This window comes from Mesocricetus auratus, unplaced genomic scaffold (genome assembly GCF_017639785.1).
Source record: "Mesocricetus auratus isolate SY011 unplaced genomic scaffold, BCM_Maur_2.0 Super-Scaffold_100011, whole genome shotgun sequence".
Taxonomy (NCBI): Eukaryota; Metazoa; Chordata; class Mammalia; order Rodentia; family Cricetidae; genus Mesocricetus; species Mesocricetus auratus.
Genome location: NW_024429195.1, coordinates 2,802,110 through 2,828,004, shown reverse-complemented (window position 1 = coordinate 2,828,004; position 25,895 = coordinate 2,802,110). Strand labels below are relative to the sequence as shown.

The 25,895-nt window shown below is 44.5% G+C and overlaps 1 protein-coding gene and 1 pseudogene across 1 annotated transcript in view; one reads left to right on the top strand and one right to left on the bottom strand.

The window, feature by feature from the left end:
• Plch1 (phospholipase C eta 1) overlaps nt 1-22,560 on the bottom strand; it is a 219,688-nt gene extending 197,128 nt beyond the window's left edge. The window contains exon 1 of the mRNA XM_040754354.1: nt 22,365-22,560. The gene's annotated coding sequence lies outside the window, so the exon portion shown is untranslated. The remainder of the gene's footprint in view (nt 1-22,364) is intronic.
• On the top strand, nt 20,059-20,177 carry LOC121143366 (annotated as a pseudogene).
• Nucleotides 22,561-25,895: the final 3,335 nt, after the last annotated feature.

The following is a 25,895-nucleotide window of genomic DNA, read 5'->3' as shown; positions in this document are numbered from 1 at the left end:
ATGTTGGAAGAAATAAGATACAATACTCCACCAATTATGTAATACAGTATTTTGTAGATTAATGGTCACCATGCCAACAAAGACCTTTAATTTCTACTGCAAGGCATAAATACATAATGTACATACTCATAAAAGTATATATTATATGAATTTATAAATATCCTTTAAAATGTTAAGCAATGTCTCATGAATTTTTAATGTTTTGCACAATTTTATATGTGCAAAATAATGTGATCCTGAAATATTTCTCTGTTAATCTGTTATGTGAATTTTCCAACCTCAGTTTCCAAAATAAATCCAATCCTGTGTGAGTGAGAATCACTGTTTCAGACTTTACTGAATTTTCCCTGTTCATATTGCTTACGGTTGTAATTTTTATATGTATGTTCCTAAGGAATATTGGCCTGTAATTTTTATTATCCATATTGCCATCTTCTCTTGATTTTCTCAAGAATAAGTTTCTCATTCCGTCACACCTCTGCTAGTCAGGAAGTTATGCTATTCTCTCTGTTAAAAGTTTAGCACGCATTTATCAATGTCTAGAAGATCAGTATCCTTAATCTCTCCCCAAACTGCTCAGGAACCTTGGAACATATTAACTGCATTTGCTTTCCCAACTTTTGTCTCCTCTCTGGCTGAGGCTGCACGTCGCATCATTTTCTGCAGCTGACAGGTCCTTTCACTCACAAATTCTCCCTTTCTTCGATCTGCATTCATTCTCTTTTCCTCCACTTTGCAGAAGCCTTTTCTTTTTGTCTCTATTATACAGTATAAGGCCACTTTCATGCAAGTAGGTAATGTACTTTGAGCCTAGCCACCCTACTCCACTGTCCTCCCATCCCTCCTTCTCTCCCCTCCCATCCCTCCTCTCCCCTCCCATCCCTCCTCTGTCCTCTCCCAGTCCCATTAATTTCCTTTGTTTCCCTAATTAGTTTCACTCCTGCTTTCTCGTTACCTGTACGTATGACTTTATGTGTCGGTGAAGTCTGGGACTCACAAATGAAAGGAAACATGTGATATCTGTCCTTTTGAAACGGGAATCACTGAAGACGAGGCTCTCCAGTTGCACCCATGGTCCTGCACACCTCCACTCGCCTCCTCTGTTCCTTCTGAGTCCTCCCCTTGGGCATGAACCTCTGCTTGACATGCACCTTCATTAGTGATGAGCAGTGGAAACACTGTAGGTGCCTGTAAGCCTGAGAGGCTCTGTGTTTTGTACTTGTTTTCTATGGATATTTGCAAGAAACACAGTATTTTCCTGCCTTGTGAATCCCGCTGCTGCATCTCAGGATAAATTCTCATGCCTCTGCAAATAAGTGGCCTTGTCTCTCTGGCTCAGCACAAAGATCCCCCTTCATTTTTTTAAGTCCTACAGTTTAATTATGTTTTTGTCTATTTTTTCCTCTACTTAGCCTGATTAGGATTCATGGCTTCGGGAATCTTATTCCTTATCTCCCTTCCTATTTAAATGTTATCTGTTTTTATCTCTTCTCGTTCTCAAACTTAAATCAAAAGCTTTCTTTAGATTGGCCAGTTTCCCTGTTCAACTTGGATTACTGCTGTTAAACCCATTTACATACATTATTCTCATTTCAAATTTCATTGTGCCCTTTTAATAATCAGCATAGTTGGTCTTTCTAGTTTCTTGTCTTCAGCTCACCAGCAATGGAGGAGGGGGTATTACGAGAAGTACATTGACTCTCTGTAGTCAAAGATAATAGATTTATCAAAAAGAGGGGAGACTGCCGGACGGTGGCGGCACACCCCTTTAATCCCAATACTCGGGAGGCAGAGGCAGGTGGATCTCTGTGAGTTTGAGACCAGCCTGGTCAACACAGTGAGTTCCAGGACAGCCTCCAAAGCCACAGAGTAACCCTGTCTCAAAAAAAAAAAAACAAAAACAAAAGAGGGGAGAAACTATCATCTACTATTACAGAATATATGTGTAACTAGGCAAAGATGTGTTGCATTTGTATAATTATGTAAAGACATGTTGTTGTTTTACCTTGCCTAAGGCACCCGATTGGTCTAATAAAAAGCTGAAATGCCAATAGCAAGGGAGGAGATATAGGACTTGACCATTATCCCAATTTTCTCAGGGTCCTCTGAGGATGCCATTGCCCCCAGACAACAGGAAGCAGTCTAGAGATCACTATGCCCACATTCCCAAGAAGTAGGGTAGGTGCCCTGGGGTCATTCAGTGAGTTATGGATGTTTGTCATCATTTAGTGGGGATACAGGGATATAATAGGATGAAAGACAACTATTCATCTCAAAAATTTTACATTGGTATGGATTTTCATATATTGATACAAACTTGAGGGTATTTTGATATGCCAAGTATATGCTTCCATTCTTGTTTAAGGTATTGTACCTAAGCAGCTCATTTTAAAAATACAATGCAAACGTCTTGTCCTTGAAAGCTATTATTACAAATTGCTTAGGATAAGTAAGAAATGCAGGTTAGTAGTTAGTCCTCTATAATAATCAAACATGTAGTCATGTCGGGTATGTTTTCGAGGCTAAACAGACACATATTTTAGATAGACAATCTTCAAAGGCTCCACAGACCTATAGAATATGAAATTTACGATGTTTACATAATGGGCTTTTCATGACAGTGAGACACGGCTGCTCCTGGCAGCACCACTCTACTTCATAAAAGGATGATGGGCATCGAAGAACCTTCAAATGGAGTTCGCTTTCATTGTGGCAAAGTTATCCACTATGCCCTTGCCTTGAATGCTGACAGTATACTGAACAAACTAGACAAGCAGGACTCAAAGGTTAAAAGACTGCCAAACTTTTCCAACACAAGGTGGCACAGTCCTTCAAAATCCCAGGAAAGTCTGTCGGATATTCTAGGCCTGAAGGCCAAAGATGGATGTCCCCAATGTTTCAGAGGAATCTTGTGTGACTGTCCAGGAAGCCAGATATTGTTGTCATTTCATTTCTATAGTTTTAGAAATTGCTTGCCTTATACTTGCTGTTTACTTGGGTAATATTATAGCCTTCTTAGGTCTCTGATGGAGTTGAAGACAAGATAACTATATAGTAAGCTCAGAAAAGAAATTTACATAAGAGATGTAAAATTTATAAGGCTGAGAACTGTAAAAGCTTAAATTGTTTATTTAAGAAAATGTTTTGAAATCTAAAAAGATAATTTTGGCTAATAATACAAGTTAGGATAGAAAGTAAACTAGGTATACAACTTTGAACTCACCAAGGTAGGATAGATAATGGAGTATTTTATCTGAATTTGCCAAATGCAAATGGACTGGATATTGTAAATGTAATTCTTTTTTATTTCTTTTTTTCTTTTCTTTCTTTTTTTTTGTTTTTATGAAACAGGGTTTCTCTGTATTGTTTTGGAGGCTATTGGTCATAAATGTAATTCTTACTTAATAATCAGTCAAGCTATAGATAGTCTTACTCTGATAAAGATAAAGCCTTTCTTTTTACTTAGACAAAAAGGGGGAAATGTAGAATGTTTGCTTAGCTATGGAAAGATGTGTTGCATTGATTTAATTATGGAAAGATGTGTTGCTGTTTTATCTTGCCTGCCTAAGGTACTTGATTGGCCTTGATGTGTGTATCTAATTATTCCTTATCAATAAAAAAAATCAGGAGTCAGATATCAAGGTAAGAACCTGAAAGATCAGAGAAGCAGTGGAGTGACCTCCTATCTCTTCCATCCTCCATCCAAAAGGGCTGAGATCCTCTCTCTGCCCTGCCTTACTGCTTCCTGTCTCTTATCTGTCCTGTCCTCCAAAACCTCTATGGTTAATTTTGGTCAACTAGTAGCTGGCTCTGCCCTTTGACTCCAAGCAAGCTTTATTGTCAGAATATAATCAAAATATCACGCATTTGATCTAATTAAAAGCTGAACAGTCAATAGTGAGGAAGGAGATACAGCTGGGAATTCTGGGCAATAAGTAGGAGGAGGAATTTCAGGGTCAGGAAGAAAGAAAGAAAACGAGTCACAAGAAAAAGGCCAGGGGCCAGACAGACAGACACAGAGTAGTAAGCAGGACATGCAGAATGAAAGAAAGGTAAAAAGCCCCAAGGCAAAATGTAGATGAATAGAAACAGGTTAAATTAAGTTAAAAGAGCCAGTGGGGCAAGCCTAAGCTAAAGCTGAGCATTCATAACTAATATAATAATAAGTCTCCATGTTTTTATTTGGGAGCTGGTTAGTGGCCCAAAGAAAGTTCAACTACATTCTACAATACCAGAGGCACTTTGTTCAAAGAAAATTTCATCCAGGGATTTTTTTTCCAAGCATGTAGTTAGTGTGTGAACACCTGCAGTAGAGCTGCTTTAGAACCACAAACTCAGCCCCAGATACTCATACTGTAGCGATGGCTGGCCAGCACTCACTATACAGCAGAAAGTGGCCTCAAACTTCTAGAGTGATGAAACTATGAGTATATGTTTCCATATTACCAAGAATTTTTGTTCATTTGTGAGGGTTTTTTGCTTGTTTTGAGGGAGATGTGCTATTCTTTTATAACTTTATTACTATATATATGTATATATATGTGTATATATATATATATAATGTCTCTTAATCATAATCACCACCGGGCAGTGGTGGCGCACGCCTTTAATCCCAGCACTCAGAAGGCAGAGGCAGGCGGATCTCTGTGAGTTAGAGGCTGGGCTGGACCAACAGCCTCCAAAACAATACAGAGAAACCCTGTCTCGTAAAAACCAAAAAAAAAAAAAAATCATAATCACCTTATTTCCCTCTTATGTTCTATCCCATTCCCATTAAATCCTGTATTGTTCCCGAGTCCCCCTACCTGCCCCCATGGTGTGATGGTGTGTGTGTGTGTCTGTGTGTGTGTGTGTGTGACTGTGTGTGTGTGTGTGTCTGTGTGTGTGTCTGTGTGTGTCTGTGTGTGTGTGTTTTCCACTGAGTTAAACAGGGTTGCTTCATGAGCATGGGTGGCATGGTGTGAGGGGCATTTACTGGAGCGTGGGGCAACTTAACCAGCGGCTCCGCCACTAAAGAAAATGTCATCCCCTCTCTGAAAGGCCATTAACTGTCAATGCGCCATCGGGAAGGAGTGAGGCTCTCCTGCACCCATGCTGGAATTTTAATGGAGCCTATCTTGTAACACCAATGCTTTTAATGGTGATTTCCTTATAAAGTCTGAAAGAAAGTAATTGGTTTTCGTTTGTTGGATTTCTTTTCCAGAGCATTCTAACTTCCTTTCTAAAACAGGAGCGTCTTTTTGGAGTCCCCGTTTTATAATTAGATGATCTAGCCTTGTCTTTTTGTCTCCTGCAGCCATGAAAGCTAAAGTTGAGATAGTTGGTCAAATTCGTTCAGAAAATCCCTTTGTAAAATTTTCGTTGCATGTATTTGTCTGTTTACGCGTGTGACAACTTACAGGACACACCCTGTGGGTCTCAGAGATTGAACTCATGTTGCTGGACTTGTTAGCAGGTGCCATCTCCTTGGCCCTGTTTGGCAACTAGCTTCAAGGCAAAAGTCAGCTTCAGTATTTAGTCGGCTCCCCCTTTACTTAGCTTTTACATGAGTTATTGTCACTGGTATGTTAAATCTAAGAAAAATGTTTGTTTTACCTGGTGTTACGAAATTATTTCAATGTGTAACAGGCTCCCAGACTTTAGTAGGGCCCCCAGACCTTAGCACGACTGGTTCCATAATGGCCATAAAACTCATCACGTAGACATTATCACCTGCCAAAATGAAAAGACTTAACCCACCAGAGTCCATAGCTCTGGGAAAGTCTCTAAAACTTCTAATCTTACTTTTTTTTTTTTTTTGGCTTCTATAATTCTGCTTCTGGCTACTAACTGTTCTTGTTAACAGAAAGTGCATCAACCCAGAATATGGTTTGGGGGGCTTAAAATCTCACCCTGAAAAGATCTTGGGGCTGCACTGGGATCCTGAACATCCAGTATACCTGCCATCCGGATAAACATAATATTCTTCAGCTCAAACCTGCGTCTGAGTAGTCTTACCCCGTAAGATGGTAGCGCTATCAGAAACAGAGCCCAGCTAGGAATGCCCCCTCGGTGCCTCAGAGCAGCTCCAATGCCGAATCAGCGCCTAACAAACCCAACAATGTGCTACTTTGGTGTCTCTTGGCGACAACTGCTGACACACTGAAGTATTTCCTGGGCCAAGAGTCATAGGGAGCATCTCACAAATAACCACCCCAAAGTCATAGAGACGTTAACTTATTGTCCACGTCTTACAGTTAGAAAACTGAAACACAGAAAGCTTTTAAGATCGCCTAGGGTCCCTACAGTTATCAAGAAACCGTTCTGGAATTTATATATATATATATATATATATATATATATATATATATATATTCAAAGATTTCACTCCTAAAGGCTGTGCAATTCCGAATAAAAGGGGGGATGACAACTGGTGGGGGCGGGAGAGAAAGAGACTATATGAAGGAGAACCCTGCTCGTCCTTAGGAAAACCCAGACTCCAAGATGAGCAGTCCTGATACCTCCCACCCTCACGTTAGGAGCCGGTGGCATCTCCAAAGAGGGTTGCTGTGGAACATCTGTACACTGTGCGAAAATACATTACTGTGATTGGTGTAACAAAAAAAGCTAAACGGCCAACAGCTGGGCAAGAGGCCCGGGCGGGCGGGACTTCTGGGCAAAGAGAGAACTCTGGGTAGAAGGAAGGAAGGCAGACGGGAGAGCCAGATGAGAGGGAAGCGGTATGGGCAGTACAGAGATGAGATGACAAGCCGCGTGCCAGAATGGAGATTTAAAAATCATCTGGGCTACTTCAAATGAGAAGAAGTAGTTAGGAACAAGCCCGAGTTAAGGCTGAGCACTTTAACTAACATTAAGACCCCGTGTCATTATGTGGGGCAGGCAGTGGACAAGAAAGTCCCACTACAGTGGAGACACAGAGTGACTTAATGCTAACACGACACTGAAAAGCCAATACCCAAAGAAACGAGGTGTCTGGTAATTAGATTTTTTTTAAAGTCTCGAACTCTAGCCCATATTGACATACTCAGTCGCATGTAAAAATCCCTAGTAGCACACAAATCCTACACTTAACCTGTAGTTCTGACACCCAAAGATCCCCGATTCACACCAATCGTCTTTTAAACTCATCGTCTGAGGGCTGTGTGCATGGTCCAATGGGTAGGAGCCTGCACTTCACCAGCATGAGAACCTGAGTTGGGGATGGTAGCAGCACCAGTATAAAAAGCCAAGCATGACCATACCCTGCCTGTTCCCCAGGAGGTGACACGGCAGGAGAAGCCAGGAGACCAGCCTAGCTCCAGGTTCTGGAGTGACTCGTCCCGGGAGATTAAGATGGAGAGCGAGAGAGAGCGCGCGGGACACTCACGGTGCTCCTCTGGCCTCCATAACACGCACCTGCGCATAAGCCACACGCGCACATCCACCCACGCACAAAAATAAACAGACGAGTCGGTGGTTTCCAACCTATTCCTGCACGCCTAAGGGTACCTAATATTCAGTCTCAGAATCGGGTATCTCCCCTAGAGACCAGATACCTCAGATTAACACACACCCCCAATTCATCCCGCCTTCTTGTCTCCAATTCCCTGCTCGCCAGTGAGTAAGTGGAGCAGATCATCTGCTAGCATTAGCGTCTCCCTGCCGTCCAGCCTGAAATGACTGCAGCTCCAGCGAGAGAATGCCTCGCTCTGGAAATTAAACCCCCAGTCAAAGAGCGTCTCTCCTCCTTCCCAACTAGGTAACAGAATGAAAGATGTTACTTCTCTCCTACCTGTGCCCCGTTTCCTTACAAATCAAATTAATTCCCCTGTATGCGCTCAGCCCTACAACAGATAGACGCTGAGGGGTGGGGAGAAGCCCAAATGCAGGTCCCGGTCACTGAGATGCTGGCGGTACAGATGAGAGAATGGGTTACAAAACCGAAGATGTAAAAACAAAAACAAAAAAATGAAGATGTGTGTAAAAACTTGCACATCAAAGGGCGGCATCCGTGACGGATGGAACACAAAACAGATAAAAAGGAGTAATAAAAAAGGAAGGTGAACCGGTTATACTCAGACACCAAAAGATACCTAAGTTTAAATGGGGGGAGGGGGGAGGGGATTATATTAGGACAGACATTTCAGAACAAAGAAATAATGGATGCTTTAAAAACTACTATCAGTTATAAAAGTAAAAAAAAAGTCATCCTGGTCCACTTTCTGTTGCTATAACATAGGATCTGAGTCTCAACAGCTTATGAAGAACAAAAGTTCGGAAGCTGGGCGTGGTGGCACATGCCAACCGTGCTAGCACTCCGGGGAGGGGAAGCGCAAGGGTTGGGGGTTCCAGATCACCATCGACCAGCAAGTGTGAGGCCAGCCTCGGATACAAGAGATAAGACACAAAAAAAAAAAAAAAAAAACCTAAGAAATGAAGATTTGGAGGAAGAGAGAAAGGGGAAGAGGGAAGGAGGCAGTCAGCCAGGAACAAAGGTTAAGTCAGTTTGTTTGGGCTCCAGGTTCGGTAAAGACTCCGGATGCCATACTCCAGAGAGGAGACAAGGACAAGTTGGCACATGCAAATCGCACAAGGTAAGGAGGGCAGACTGGCTTTGTGACCAACTACTCTTACGGTAACCACCCTAGTGCCACAAGGATGAGTCTAATCTCTTAATAATCTAATTACCTCTTAAAAGCCTGGCTTGCAGCGCTGCCACCATGGCAATCAAATTTCAGTCTGAGTTTTAGGTCAACGGATAAACCACATTCCAGATCATACCATTTATCAAGACATATTATTAATATGCTGATTAAATACAGTGTGATATAATAAAGGATGTGTAAAGAAATCAGCTGGACTCTACAATGAGATTGATGACTACCTTAAATGCCATCCTGGAGCCTTCATCCAGTAGCTGATGGAAGCAGAGACAAACACTCACAGCTAAACACTGAACTGAATTCCTGGAACCCAATTGCAGAGAGGGAGGAGTGATGAGCAAAGGGGTCAAGACCAGGCTGGGGAAACCCACAGAGACAGCTGACCTGAGCTAGTGGGAGCTCATGGACCCCAGTCTGACAGCTGGGGAGCCAGCATACGACTGATCCAGGCCCCCTGAACATGGGTGTCTGTTAAGAAGCCTAGGCAGTGTATGGGACCTCTGGTAGTGGAAACAGTATTTATCCCCAATGCATGAATGGGCTTCAGGAGCCCATTCCTCCATGAAGGGATATTCTCTCAGCCTAGATACAAGGAGAAGGACCTAGGCCCTGCCCCAAATGATATGACAGGCTTTGATGTTCCCCTGTGGAAGGCCTCACCCTCCCTTAGTGGATGGGGGTTGGGATGAGGGTTGGTTGGTGGAATGGGGGTGGGTGGGAGGGAGAGGGAACTGGGACTGATACGTAAAATAAGATTGTTTCTAATTTAAATAAAAATTTTATATACACACACAGCTGATAGGGGTGTACCTCAGTGGTGCAGTGCTTGTCGGTGGAGCACAAATGTTTGGGTTTAATCCCCAGCACAGGAAAAAGAAAAAGAAAAATCTTCAATAATATAAAAAAAAGAAATTGTTTTATCAATTAACCCATCGTAAATAGGAGAAAAAGCAAGGTTCATCTGCACAACTTTGTCTATCAGATCAGCGAAAATCTAGATTCTCATGAAGTGTTGCAAGGGTGTTGGGGCAGCTGTGGGGAGATTATCCCATGTGATACATTTCCTATAGGGATAGAACTTGTTCAGACTGGAAGGAAACCAATGTAGCAATGATGGTGATACTTTGTGTGTGTTTTAACAAATAAAGCCTGCCTGAAGATGGATCTCTGTGAGGTCAAGGCCACCCTGGGTCTACACCAGATGGATCCAGTCTAAGAGAGACAGAGCCAGGCAGTGGTGGCTCACACTTTTAACCCCAGTACTTGGAAGCCACTCATGTTGTAATTTTAAAAAAACCAGTGTACAAGAGAAAGATGACATGCGGCAGAGCTTGGGTGGAGGAGGAGATTTTTTTTCTATTGGGGTAAAGTGAATGGGAAAAGGGGAGGGAGAGGGAGATTGGCCTCTGAAGACAAGAGTGGCAGGAGAGAAGAGGGGGGAAGGGGGGAAAGAGGGAGGGGGCGGGGCCCTTTTAAAAGGGAACTTAGTGAATGTGCACAGGAGGTGCCCTTAGTGGCTGCAGCTGAGAGCAAATCCTGCCAGAACCCCAACGACAGGCCAGTACAGATGCTGAAACAGGAGAAATTAACAAAAGTCGAAAATCTTAAAACTAAGTCCATACAGGAAAAAGAGGATTTCTGTGCTCCCCAAGATGGCGCAAAAGAAAGGACTTAACTACATGTCCAGAGGCCTAAGTCCAGTTAACACACCACCAGCTGTGTGAACATTCCTTCGTCCTAAAGAAAACCAGATAGCCACCAATTCACGGGTGTAAAACATCCCTGGCCCAGGAGATAATTAACAAGCTCATGACCCAATACCCCCTACCACATCCTGCCCAGTTGTGTCCTGTTTAAACATACAGTTATTGTTTTATCTTGTGTAACCACGGAAGCTTTGTAATCTCAAGGCTTTTCAGCCTTATGGTCTCTCCCTATTAAAAAAATTTTTAAAGCCCCCTTAGCTGTAAGCCGCATTCCACTTGCTCCCAATCCAGTAAGATCCCTACTCAGGCTTCATAATAAAGAAACCTTTGCCTTTGCATTCGGTGAATCTCCTTGGTGGTTCTTTTGGGGTACTGGGGGCTGGGCATAACAATGCCTGAATATTAACACATCTTTAATCCCAGCACTAGGGAGGTGTAGACAGGGATTATATGGCTGCTTGGAGAGAAGAACAGAAAGCTGGAGGACGCAGGAACTCACTGCATTCAATCTGAGGATTCCTAGAGAAAGGATCGCCCATTCGGTCTGAGGATTAGGTAGAGGTAAAAGGTCTCCGTAGTGGCTGGCTGTTCTGCATTCTCTGATCTTTCAGCATGAACCCCTATATCTCTGACTTTGGGTTTTTATTATAAAGACCAATTAGAATTTGTGCTACAACCAATCCTTACCAAAGTTATAAATTTACTGTCCTCATTTAGAGGCACGATGACTGTGAAAAAGGACCTTTAAAAGCAACTTAGAGAGGAAAAGTTTATTTTCCCGTTGAGAGAAGACGAGTCAGGAATTAAAACTCAGCAGGAACCTGGAGGCAGGAGCTGATGCAGAGACCATGGAGGTGTGTGCTTATTACCTTGTTCCTATAGAACCCAGGACCACCAGCTCAGGGGTAGGACCACAGTGAACTGGACCCTCCCACATCCATCACTAATTAAGAGAATTCCCTACAGGCTTGCCTAAAGCCTGCCTGATCTTAAAATAGTCATCTCTAATGACTCTATCTTGTGTCAAGTTGACATGAAACTAGCCAGAACATACATACACACACACACACACACACACACCACACACACATTTGACTCAGTAATACTGTTTCTAAAAAATCTTATAACCATTCTTGGGCTTGTGCAAAACTATGCAAATACCATGTTATTCACTGCATTTATTTGCATATGATTGGAAGCATCCTAATTACCAATATGGTTAAATTATGGTACATCCATAAAGTTGAAAAGATTCAGCCATTAAAGAACTATCAAGATAGTAGACCAGGGACTATGGGGATGGTTCAGCTAGTCAAGTGCATACTGAGCAAACAAATCTGAGCTCAGATTTCCAAAACCATTATAAAAAACCCTGGATATGTTAGCACAGCTTCTGTAACCTCATCCTTGAAGGAGGCAGAGACAAGTGGATCCCTATAGCTTACTGGCCAGCCAGTGTAGACAGTCAGTAAGTCCTAGGTTCAATGTGAGGCCCTGTCTCAAAAAATAAGGTGGAGAGTGACAGAAGACAGTAGATATCAACCTCTATGTTCTATAAACATACACATACACTATATAAACACATACAAAAAAAAGTTGTCGTTGTGACTTTGGCTTTCTGATATACACCTAACCACAAATAAATCAACTTAAACAACTATCAATGCATGAAAATAACTTCCCAAGACCTAAGAAGCCAATCGAAAGATTGCAGCACCTGAACATGACATAGACATAAGAAAAGCCGCCAGGCAGTGGTGGAGGTGATACCAGTACTCGGTAGGTAGAGGCAGGAGGCTCTCTGTGAGCTTGAGGTCAGTCGGGTCTACAGAGTTCCACGACAGGTTCCAAACCTTAAAGCCCACCCTCAGTGACATACTCCTCCAACAAGGCCACACCTATTAACCCTTGTAACACTTTCAAGTATTGCTACTTCCTCGTGACTGAGCATTCAAATACATGAGCTTACGGGGCTGTTCTTATTCAATCCAACACAACTACCAAACCTATCTTCCTAGAAATGCTAAAGGAGATTATTTAAGCACAAATTTAAGGACACTATGTAGTAGCACAAAAGCAATGAATGCATTGGACAGAGAATGGGTATTTTAATGACATTATATAGATGTATAGAAATTACTGATTTTTTTTGACAGGGTTGCTCTGTGTAGCTTTGGAGTCTGTCCTGGAACTCACTCTGTAGACCAGGTTGGCCTAGAACTCACAGAGATCCGCCTGCCTCTGCCTCTGCCTCTGCCTCCATCTCCTGAGTGCTGGGATTAAAGGCGTGTGCCACCACTGCCTGGCTAAATTACTGATATTCTTGGTATAAAAACTTAAACATAAAAGGGATAGAATGATGGTTCCAAGTTAAGAGCATGCCCTGCTCTTCCAAAGGACCTGAATCTAGTTCCCATCACCAATGTTAGGCAGCTCACAACTTACAACTGCCTATAACTCCAGCTCTAGGGAGAACCTACACAGCTGTGGCCAGTTGCACTCACATGCACATACCCCATAACACACACACACACACACACACACACACACACACACAAATACATACACACAAATACATACACATAATTTAAAAATAAAATAAATTGCCTAGTGGTGGTGGCACACATCTTTAATTCCAGCACTCAGGAGGCAGAGGCAGGCAGATCTCTGTGAGTTTGAGGCCAGCCTGGTCTACACAGTGAGTTCCAGGACAGCCAGGGCTGTCTCAAAAAACCAAATAAAATAAAATAAAATAAATCTTGCCAACCCTGGTGGTGCAAGCCTTTAATTCCAGCACTTGGGAGGCAGAGGCAGATGGAACTATGGGAGTTGGAGGCCAGCCTGGTATCATAGTGAGTTTCAGAACTCTGTAGAGAGACTCTGTCTCAAAAAACAAACTAAATAAAATCTTTTTTAAAGATAAAACTATTAAAAGATATTAGCAATAATAATTTGTTAAGGGATATACAATGTAAAAACTATATTGGGGCAGGAGAGATGGCTCAGAGGTTAAGAGCACTGGTTGCTCTTCTAGACGTTCTGATCTCAATTCCCAGCAACCACATGGTGTCTCACAACCATCTACAATGAGAACTTGTGCCCTCTTCTGACCTGAAGGCATAATACCATATACACAATAAACAAAAAAATACTTTCTAAAAATGTATAACATTAAAAAGATACAATCTGATACAGAAAAAAAAACAGAAAGTAATAGAAGAGTAGAATAAATATGTTAGATTTGGTTATTTTGGAGTGTTGTTGTTTGGGGTTTTTGGTTTTGGCTTTGTTCGAGTGTTTTGAGATAGAGCCTCAAGTAGCCAAGGCTGGCCTCAAACTCACTAAGTAGTCAGGCCTAAGATTAAACCCAATCTGCTGCCCTCGTCTCTCAGGCGCTGGGATTACAGATGTGCACCTCCACTTGAATTTTTAACGTCACCTAAGTGACGTTATTGCCTCAGAACAGCCTGTTGTAGCTCAAAGACGTCTTGTGTAAGAGTTGTAAAAGCAAACCAAAAGTGGTTAGAAAATGCACAAAGTATAAAAAAAAAAACAAATATATCAAAGCAAACTAGGAAAACGATTTAATCACAAAGGATGTCTACAGCATGAGAAGAAGAAAACAAAGAATCTACAGAATAACTAGAAACTCTACCGGCTGCCTCTCTGCTTCTCTGATCCTTAAGCTTTCACCCCTTGGTAACTGACACTGAGTTTTTAATTTATTAAGAACAAATAGGCCGGGCGGTGGTGGCGCACGCCTTTAATCCCAGCACTCGAGAGGCAGAGGCAGGCGGATCTCTGTGAGTTCGAGGCCGGGCTGGACTGATAGCCTCTGAAACAATACAGAGACACCCTGCCTCGTAAATACAAAACAAAAAACAAAAAAACAAAAAAAAAAAAACAAATAGAATTCGTGCAACATGTGCTGGAGAAATGGCTCAGAGGTTAAGAACACTGGCTGCTCTTCCAGAGGACCTGAATTCAATTCCCAGCAACCACATGGTGGTTTATAGCCATCTGCAATGAAATTTGGTGCCCTCTTCTGGCATGCAGGGATACATGCAGACAGAACACTATACATAACAAATAAATAAACCTTAAAAAAAAAAAAAAGAAGAAGAATTCGTGCAACAGAGCATAAAGCTCGGTGCTTGCCCACTATATGTAAGGCCTTGGGTACAGTCCCCAGCAGCACTAAAGGGAAAAACACGCATGGCTGGTATATTATCATTTGAATTTTTGCTTTTTCTTGAAAGAGAGTGTCCCAGTGTAGCCCAGAGTGGCCTTAAAGTCACAGTCCTCTGGCTTCAACCTCTTAGGTGCCAGCATGGAAGCACACCAGCATGCCCAGCCCATCTGCACACAAGAGGATATAAAATCTATTGTGCCAGGCTGGACAGAGGTTAATATAGCATTTACTGCTCTTGCAGGGGACCCACGTCCAATTCCCAGGGTAGTGGTTAAAACCATTCAAACCTCAGTTTTAGGGGGAACAAATGCTCTTTATTGACCTCCAAGGGTATCAGGCACACACACACACACACACACACACAAGCAAAACATTCATACACATAAAATAAAATAACCAAACCTGTAAATTAATTCTATCTTCGAAAAGAAACAAATGATGCTTTTGGTCTATGAAAGAACCAGCTAAAGGGCTAAGAGATACTTACGGGACAGAACATGTACTCACAACATTTTAAATTTTTTTCTTTTAGAGCTGGGTGTTATTGGAAGGCCTGAAATCCCAGCATTCAGGAAGCTGAGGCAAGAGGCTCAAAAGTGGAAGGGTCTGCCTGGGATGCATAGGAACACACTGTTGATAATAATAATAATAACAATAACAATAATAACATACAAACGTGTATGCATGAGAATGTGTGTGAGCTACTCAAAATAAGAACACTTCTTTCCCAGTGAGTGAAAACTAACAGAGCAACAAGAAGAATTCTGTGAGGGAAAAAAAAAAAAAACCTGGACCAGATCTGAGGTGGGATTGTTCAGGGTTGTGCTGAGAACCATTGGCTTCTGACAAACGACAGGGAAGCTGGTACAGACTTTGTGCTTATTTTTCATGTAGCACTGTATCTTCACGATTCACTCAGTAAACAGCAAATGCCTCCAATTCACTCACTATTTAAATGGAGAAGAGCTGTGGTTCAGAATAAAGCAACTGTATACAAACGTTTCCCTTTCCTTCTGAAAAGATCTCTGCGATACCCATTCAGAAACTACTCAGGAAAATATAGGAATGGTCAAGAGGTCTCCATCGTGGGAAAAGAAACAGTGGGTAAGACAAAAAGATAAAGAAAAGAGAGACTTTTCTAACTTCACTGAACAAACACGGACTGCCAGTGGGCCCCCTGAGTCTAACTGCAGCCAATAGGCAGGCTTGGTGAGAAAGAAAAAAAAATCTGCCAAGAGCTTGAAGCACAGTAGTTTTTAAAATTACTTAATACGGCCGGTGTGACGATGTGTGCCTGAAATCTAAGTCCTAAGCCCTCCCAACACTGGGGCAGAAGGGTTGCCACAAGTTTGAGGCCAGCCTGGGGTACCACATAGTGAATTAGCCAGGGCTACATAAAAGACCCTTGTCTCAAAAACAAAAGCAAACAAAATCACTGAATGTCAATTTCGATGAGATCTTCAAAAAGAGTATAAGCACTGCGTCCCGGCTCTTATATCTACAAAGGCCTAGGAGGTAAATGCATATTTTTCTTTATTACCGAAAACCCAACGTTTTTTTAAGTTTTAAAAATTTAAAAGTCACACAAAGGCATACAGTGAGCAGCTTGTTCCTGCCTCTGTCACTCAGCAAGCCATTCATTCTACTAGTCTCTTGCATTTCTGTCCAGAGATATTTTATGTGTATATAAGACTTTTCCCCCTCTACCTTCCCTCTTCTCCTTCTAGTATCAATGGTTACATGCAGCCATCAACTTTAAATTAAAATAAAAACCAAAAGACTATTTCGATAACCCTAACTCCTCATACGAACGCATCACCTTTGTCTATAAACGCAAACCTCTTTTGAAAACATATTTTCTCTTCAACACCTCTGGTCCCACGACTGTTAGAGAAGGAACTGTTGGCAGAAGAAAGCAGGATGTCCAGAAAACTAAATTGTACACAATTACCAGCAAATCAACTCACTTCTGTTTCTGGATTCTGGCCCCTGAAAACTCTGCATACATCTTCCACGTTTCCACCTAGGGTAATCTCGCAGAGATTTTTTTTTATTAGCACTCCGTGGAGACCTGTTCTGAGGTCCCAGAGGCTCCTTTAACTACCACATCCAAGAGGCGGGAAGAAGGAAGTGGGAAGCTGAATTTGAATGTTTGAATCTCCTCGTAGACTAGCAACAACGGGGAAATGAAGACGGGTGGAAAGGAAACCACGAGGCCTTTCATTAGTTAATCAGTAACTCACAAGCAGCAGCGCTAGATTAGACCTTCCAGACTGCCAGTGCAATTTAACAGGTGGGCCCCAGCAGCTGACTAGCTAGCTGGACAGGTTAGTTAAGTTCCTTGCCAAAGACACAGCCACAGAGAAAAGGGTTTGCAGAATGAGCCACGGGGGAATGACTCGAGGTAGGCGTGGAGGTGCACAGCTCCCAGGATTCAGGAGGAAGATGGATCAGGTGTCGAAGGCCATCCTCAGCCAAACCTTCAGTTCAAGATCAGCCTGGGCTACTTGAGACCCTTGATAAAAAGGGGGGGGGGGGGGGCGGGGGCGGGGCTTGGAACTAACCGGAACCAGAGAGTGGGATTAAAAAAGACAAAGGGGAAGTGTGTGTGTTATGCTATCTATGAGACTACCACTCACTTGAGCTCCAGCCCCAATCCAGCTGCAACCCAGCCGCAAAGAGCTGTGTGGCCAGGGACATTTCTGAGCCTCGGTTTTTTCTCAAAACACAATGTGGCTCTCTGCACTCAGCTCCACGCAGTCCCATCACAGGCTCCCATCACACGCTCCCATCCACCCTCCCAGCACTGGACGGCCCAAAGAAACGCGGACTTCTGGCCTCACATCAGGCACTTTTCAGCAACCATCCGAGGTGGTCCTGATGCCAAGCTAGGAAAAGCTTTATGAAGAGCTCACCTGCTTCATTCCCGTAGCAAGCTCTTCACAATCCTGCCTCGAGAAAAAGAAAACGGGCAAAGGTTATCTAAGACAGAGCCAAGATTTCTGTCCTGATGCGTCAGAAAACAGGCATGGAGCTGGTGAAGGATCCTCTCAGGTCCAACACGAGATGACAACAGACCAGAAGTGATTAGTGGGCCTCTTTGATGTGCAAAGAAAAGAACCTAAACACCGCTCACTTCTAAACAAACAGCCAGCACAGTTTATAAACAAAGTCTTGAGTGTTTTTTCTGCAGCCAGACCTAAATTTGTAACCCCCTAACCTCCAGAATGAATCTCTGCTTACGGGGACAGCAGAAACACTCCTCCTACCTGTCTGCACTTTGTATGAAGCAGGGGAACTTGAGAACAAAGCCAACTGTGTCTTTGCATAAACGTGTCCCTTGCATCCCTAAGCATCAGCTTGACACAACAGAACGTGGAGGTGGGCAAACCTAGTCTCAAATCCTAAAGTCCCTCCCCAACCGATGTACACCGCAGGCAAGAAAGTAACCTCACTGGGGGGGGGGGGGAGTGTCTCATCAGCACCATGGGATAACTTCAACTTCTTCGGATGGCTATGGGTTGTGAAGAGACACACAGCACATGCCTAGTCACATGTCCATTTCTCCCTTGTCTTCCTGTACTTTTTATGATACTGACTAGACAAGAACCTACTACAAATTCCCCAGCCGTACTAGATCTCAATCATGCCAAAATTCCCAAGTTCCTAAAGGACTCCTGCATCTATATAAACAAAGCGTGTTTTCACGATGTGCGCACGCTTGGAACCAAATACATTATCACAGCACAGACAGGGTCTGTTCTACTCACTATCACACACACAAAGCTTGTGAAAATGGTTACTGCTTCACCGTTCTGCATCTGCAGTTAAACCGCCTTCTTATGACTCTAAAACAGCATGCTCACGGTAAGGATTTGACGCCTGACGCCTGCCGTTCCCAGATTTCCTGAAGCAGCAAGATTGAAAAACCAGTAGTTTCATCCCCGGTCTGCCACTTGTTAGCGTTAAGAATTTAAGAAGGTCACTTGGTAGCCTTAATCCTTGGCTTCCTAATGCTCGCAGCACATGGGGGCAGAGTCATCTTTCTCTGCTCTGTAACGACTGTAAGGCCCGAGCACTTACGGTATCCAAACTGCCGAGCTGGAAAGAACATTTCTAACTTTGGCATAAACAGTTCTCTTCTGGCTGTCCCCTTCCTTTGCCCATCCTGTCCTCTTCTCCTCTGAAGCACAGAAGACAGAAACTTTGATGATAATAGCAAAAAGCTGTGTAAACTTCTTCACGGGCTTCCTAAAGTGCCCTTCCAATTTGGTACACCCTATCACAGCAATACTGGGTTTCTCCCCAAACAAAAAAAACGGTCACGGGTGTCAAAGACAAGCAAGTGAGCGCTTGCTGAACTGTGTCTAAATGATTTTCCTTGTGGCCACAGCTAGGCTGGAATAAGCCCCAGCCAGCAAGAAGAGGGGACACACTTCGCAGGCAGGGAAGGCATTGTTCGAAGTAATGAGTTCTGCATCACTTGGTGCACAGTTCACAGCTGAGTCTGGTTTTCCTAGACAAAGAGCAATAACCAAATGGGGGGATGCTCCTCGGCACACCCCTGACCTCCCAGTCTTTATTAAACTCCCGGAGTGGTGAAGGCCAGAAGGCCACAATCTTCCCTGACCTAGAAATGACAAAAGCAAATGTTTATCAACCACGGTCAGTATTTCAACAGCGCTCTTGCAGTGGACGTAAGAGACGCCAATAATCGGTACTCCCTAAAAGTTACCCTAACCTAAAAGTCACACTGTTCCACTGCAACCCTTTCCTCGGGCCATAATTTCGCACCCACCCTTTCTTCCCCCCTCCCCTCAGAGAAATAATGGTCAATCCTTCAAGCATGCAGCCCAAACTCTGCTCTTTGAAGGGAGCTGGCAGCAGGCACAGAACCAGAACAAAGGCTGCTGAAACACTCACCTAGCTGCCCCTGGGAAACCTGAACTGTAGGCATCTTGGTTTCTCCCACGCTAGGCACTGTACTTACCCAGACCACAATTCTGAGGGCTGTGTCAACAAAGTACACACATACACACACACACACACACACACACACACACACACACACACACACACACGATAATCTTATCTAAATTGCTTTAAAACACACACACACTAGTTTTTAAATAAAAACTTAACCACAGTTTTTGGTTAAGTTTTTTGGGGGGGATGTTATTTGAGCCTAGACTTCTAATCAACGCCAAATTAACTATTCTCTTAAGAAGACCAAAAGTTTCAATGGAGATGCAGCTACTGGCAGGGTGCTTGTACACCACATGTGAGGAGCTGGGGCTGATGTCCTGCACCAGGGGACAAAAGAAAACCACCAGAAGCAGTGCCGCCACCCTGGAAACCAGAAGCTGTACTGCAATTATCCCAGAACCCAGAACTCTTTTAATTCATTGAGGCCAAGACACTGGATGCATTCCTCTTGCTTACATATAAGTTCTCAACAAATGTGTTTGTTGGCTAAATGAATGAATTCAATACAAAACGTTTTCTTAAGAATTTCCACGTCTAGGGCCGCACCACCCTGAACTTGCCTGATCTCGTCTGATCTCGGAAGTTAAGCAGGGTCAGGCCTGGTTAGTACTTGGATGGGAGACAACCTGGGGACACCGGGTGCTGTAGGCTTTAAAAGGCAAAACAAAGAATTGTCACTGAGGCTAGGCATATAGCCTGATGGTAAACTGCTTTCCCAGCATGCAAAAGCAAAGCCTTGGGTTCAATCCCTAGTAACACACACGCGCACGCACACACACACACACACACACACACACACAGAGTACTTTATGTTATGAATCCTTTATCATGTCTGTTTTTATAACTCTATATAATTATGTTAGAGACTAAATTTCAAAATAAATTCACTTGAAGTCAGCGATGCAGAAAATGTGTCAAACAGAAGCCAGGATTTCTAACATATTTTATTACAAGTCACTATAAATCTGTCTCTGCCCACAAGCCTCCTCTCCCTTTGTCTCCTTCCCAGCCTTCCTCCAGGCACTCCCAATCTCATTATCCCAGGACCTGCTAAAACTGCAGTTTTCCTCCCCGGAACTGGCGGGAACACATGTCACTGAGAATTAGGGAATCGGAACCACCAAATAGGGTCACAAAGTACTTGAACCTGAAAATTACGTTTTTCTAAATTTCAATATAAGAGTTTTTTAAAAAAAATATTAGAGCTATATGAGTTGCAAAATGTCTAGACATTGATGAGAAAAAGGGTGGGGGAGAAAATAGAAAATTATTTGAATGCTATTTGCCTAATGTCGGAAAAGCAATATGTTGATGTCACTGACTGTCATTTGCCGTTGGCACTAGATGAAATCATCTTAAAAGTCCTGGTATTACTAAACACTCCATATTCTGGAATGCATCGTGCTCTGCGCAGAATCCTTACGTTACTTCACCCAAGTTATTTTAGGACATACTTTGTCCCAAGAAAATTAACTCCATTTTAAACTTTTATGAACAGTTAAGTAAACTCTAACCGGTTTGTTTAATAGCAAGTCTTTCTCAATCGCCCTGCAAAATAGGGATGCAGTCTAAGGACGCAGAGAAACAAGGAGTTACAGCACCCACCCACCCCCCGGGAACCCTGAAGATCTGTACGCTTGCCAAATGCTCGCCTGAGTGTAAACAAACGGAATTTAAAGGAGGGCAGGGGGTTTTCAAGAGGAAAACGACTCTCAGCAGACAGCTTGGGAAGACGAGTCAGCAATAAAACGTCTTAAAGCATTCATTTTCCAAACGAGATCGTAACCACAGCCGTAAACCAAAGGAAAAGCAACGCCTCTGCTGCCATAGGGAGCCTTTGTTTGCAGACACCGGTATTTTTAGTTAGTTCATTTTGGAGAGCATCGGGCTCTGTGCGGTCTCTGTGTGAAGGACGCAGGCACTAAGGGGTTGTGGGCTCACAGCGGAAAGAAAAACTCAGATCTGTCCTCCTAAGATACAAGACTGATTAAATTTAAAACACCTCACCATGAAGTAAAGTCTTATTCATCTCCTCTTTCATGGGATACAAGGAGAGAACCTGAATGTTCCAATAAGCAGCTTCCAGGATCAGTAGGGATAACGCAGGAGGGAAAAGTTTTATATTTTCTATTTCATGCATCTTATCACCACTCTAGTGCTAAACTCTTAAAGGGAAAAATGAGATCGTTAAGTCGATGCCAAGCCGCAAACAAACAAAAGTGTAGAGCAGGAGCCACAGTTGTGCCAAGCAGCACAGGTCTGCTGCTCCTCCAGCGGCGTCTCTGACCCGGCGCTGTTGCCATGGGATCCCGCGCAGGCGCGCAAAGCGCCTTCGCAGCCCGGGCGTCGCTCCGGCCACCTCCGATTTGTCCCAGGAAAGGGCAATTGGAGTAAACCCTCCTCGCTCCTAATGCCAGGAGGTTTTTTGGGTTTTTTGTTTGTTTGTTTGTTTGTTTGTTTGAACCGTGAGGCTCGCGCGTGCAATCGAGAGCGCGCTCCCGAGACCTCAGAGCTGCGCCGCCTGCAGCCAGAGGACCCGGGAAGCCCCTCGTGGGGTCAGCTCGCAACGATGCCCGACCCTCCCAGAGGCTGGAGTTCTGCAACCCGGCCAGGGAAGGCGAGACTTTAGGTCTCGTCCAGGCACCCGAGCCCCACTCGCTCCATCGGGAACCCACGAGCTGCTGTGGTCCAGGTCATCGCCCGGGGCATCCTGGCACACAGCGCAGTCCGCAGCGCGCGGGGCCGGGGCTGCCCAGAAAGAACTCACTCCGCCACCTGCTCGCGTGACGCCGGTCCCCCTCTTCCTGCCCTCCACCCTCACCCCTGGAAAACACTGACCTCCTCAGCTCTGGGTATCCCGCGGATGAAGGACCCTCGGAGTTGTTTTTGGCCACCGGCGCAACCTCCCAAATGCTGGAGTGACCTCTCCGCTAGTGGCCGAATGAGACTCCAATCCCGAGCACCTGCCAAAAGGCAAAACAGGACCCCTCCAGAAGGGGACCGCTCCACAGCAGCCAGCAGAACCCACAGAGGAGAAGAGAGAGACCTGCGCTGCCGCCACAACCTGCTTTCTCATTCAAATCCTCAGGCTCGCCCTGGAGCCCCCTCCCACCTAGCCAGCAGCTCGGGCGCAAATCCGGAACTGGAGCGCCAGCGTGAGTGGACGGGAGCGCCTGCCACCTCGGCTGCCCCAGCAGGAACGGTCATCGGGGCGGGGGTGGGGTAAGGATGGGACCCTGGACCCCTTGACCTGCACGCTCCTGAAGGGGCTCCCTGCTAGGCGCGGGCCAGAACCCCTGGGGATACAGATCTCACGTTCTCCCCCCGCGCAGGAAAATTTCAAAGGATCCCAAACCCGGGGCCACCACCCCCGGTGGAGTCTCAGTTTGGGTGGCAGATAAAGGAGCTGCAGAAGCAAAGTTGGGAGAGTTCAGGGTGGGGAGCGAGCTGTGCCAGGCAGGCTCTTACAGATGAGTTTGCAACGCTGCTAAAATAAAGCTCCAAACGACCCACTCACCCGCCCCTCCTTGTCCCTTTTCCAATAAATATAGCGTCTGATAATTCCGCTAAGTCACGGCGACCCATGCTGAGTAAACCACAAATCACACTGAGGGACGGGGAGTGCAGGCTGTAGAACGCTTTGTTATCTCCTCGCCTTTCCCAAACGCCGCTCTTGGGCGTTCATTAACAAGCCGGTTAACCGTCGGCTGGAGAGGCTAAGGCGCACGGCGGTGGCCGAGGGACGTTTGCACCCAGCAAAGTGTTTCAAAAGTTGCCGGAAGACGAGCGCCCCAGCGGTGGAGAGGGACCAGCGTGGCGCGGTGTGATCCGGCTTGGGGGGACTCCAGGATTTGCATTTATCAGTCTTCATTCAACCTGCCCTATTGTTAGTTCAAAGCCTGGCTGGGAGGAACTGCGGGACCGACGCGGCCGCTCGTGCACCTTTCAAAGGAAAACTTTTCACCAGTAAGAAAGCCAGGAGCGCCGGCGAGGCAGCACAGGGTTTGGCAAGGGTTGTCCGGGCCTAGTGACAACGTAAACACAAAGTCTTTTTTTTTCCCCCGTGCGTGAATCTGCTCAGGAAGTAATAAAAGAGAGCCTGAGATTGGAAGGGAGTGCGGCTGCGTCGCCAGGATTCTTTGACAGACAGACGGTTGGCGGCTGGGAGGAGGGACGCGCTGTGACCCCTCAGCACAAGATCTAGTATTTCACCTTTTCATCCCTCTCAGCCGATGCCATAGAAACAACCCATTTGTATTATTCCGCCGAACAGAGGCAATTACAATGTCACAGCAAAGCACCATGGGCAAAAAGAAACTTTATCCTGCAAAGCTATCCCGGACTCTCAGGGAAAAGAAAAAAAAAAAAAAGCCACCAGAATAGCGGCAGAGTACGAGGAAGAAACCAATTTAGGGTTAGGGGAAAAAAAAAAAAAGTCAAGGTCTTTTGGCTTCATGGGGGGAGAGGGTTAAGTTTCCCAGTTTTTCTTTCTTTTTACTCTTCTAGCCAGATCACAAACACCCAATTTACAAGAAACCAAATAGGGTTGAGGGTGCAAACACACAGTGTGCTTTGAGACCCTGAATTTAATTGCCAGCACCAAATATATAAATAGTAAATAAACGGAAAAATGAAAGAGGAAAAAGAAAAAAATAGACAAGTCATCTGTCTCCAAATTGCTTTTCTTTGTGTAGAAAAGGGTTGTTTAGAGTTTTGTTTGGGTGGCAATCTCCATGGTGAATAGGAAAAAGGAAGAAAGAAAAGGCAAGATGATTAAACTTCCCATCAGTCACGGTTATCCATCAGTCCAGGCTCCTGTGTTTGTCTTCTGGAACCGAAAGATCTCAGATGCACAGGTTAAAATAAACTCAAGCACAAACATCTTGACAAGCGTGTTTATCTGCTATGGGTTCTTGATTTTGATACTGTTTATTTCTGTAGCTCGTGAACTTTAAATTTTTTTTAATCAAGCAACGTTTCAAACCTATGGAAAACAGGAATGAGAACTTGTAGTAGTCTTACAGCTCTGAGGGGAAAGGCTTCCTGAGTGGAAATGTTGTAGCTCCGAAGGGTAAGATTTCCCTCATAATAAAGTTGCAGTTCTGAGAGGAAAGGCATCCCAGCAGTCGGGAGCCAAGGAGTACAGTAAACCACACCACAAAACAGACCCCACACAATAGATTTCTTGAGAAAGACACAAGAGGGTGGCTGCCTCTGCTGGAGAAGCCTCAGGGACCTGAGAAGGAGACAGGTTTTAGATAGGGTTTCTTGGGGGGAGGAGTTTCCCAGGGTGGAAATTTCCAGGGTGGGGATTGGTGGGCTTTCAAATCCTGAGTTTAGGGCAAACCCAGGGATTGGTGAGATTTCCAGCTGGGGAACTGGATTTTGCTGAGTTTTCAAACCTGAAAGAGAACTCAAGACCTTTTACCCCACAGTCATAACGCTTTTTAAAATTTTCTTTTAGAATTATCTGCCTTATTTTATGTGTTTGGTGTTTTGTCTGCTGTTGTGTAACGGTTTCTTCTGAGGACTGAAACTTGCCCTCCTTAGGAAGTCCCTTAAACAGCAAGGTAAACAACCTTGAGGTAGTCCCTGAAACTGACCGGATTCAGCAGTAAGCCTCTCCACTAGGCCTCTCCCTACCTGAATGAATAATAAAAGCTGAGGGTCCCTCTCAGAGGAAATGAAGCTAATATGCAAAGACTCTGAGGCCTGGAAGAAGCAGAACCCAGCCAAGCAGATTTCAGGAGATTTAGATTAACCCTGACACCTGGAAAAGAACCCCCCCTCCCCAACCTGGTCAGCTGCCTGCAGGCTGTGTGGTGTGCCTCCAGATTCCCTGCTTTTGCGAGCGGTCACCCATGCAGGGATGGGCTTCAGTGATGCAGCTGTCTTTGAGTCATTTCTGCTCCTGCAAGTGACCCCTCACTCATCTTCCTGTAAGTAACCTAGATAAACTTGAGGCTTGCCAAGTTGGGCTTTGGTGGTATGCATGCTTTGGATTGTCGTGGGCTCCCTGTCTGGAGTGAATAGGTGTGTGTATTCTGTCTCTGCAAGGGGAAAAAAAATTGTCACATGACAGTAGCACATATGTCTTTGCACCAGGCGCATGCCTGGTGCCCATAGCGGCCAGAAGAGGTTGTTGGATCCCTCTGAGACTGGAATTACCGATGTTTGTGGGTGCTGGGGATCAAATGGAGGTCCTCTGAAGAACAGCCAGCTCTCATAGCCACTGGGCCATCGATGCGCCAGCCCCTCTTCCTCTTTCTAAAACTAAACCCTTAAGCTAAAAAATCCCATCTCCCGGCCCTTACTACTTAACCGTAAAGTTAATGAGCTCATACACAAACATGCTATACTGGTGTGTGT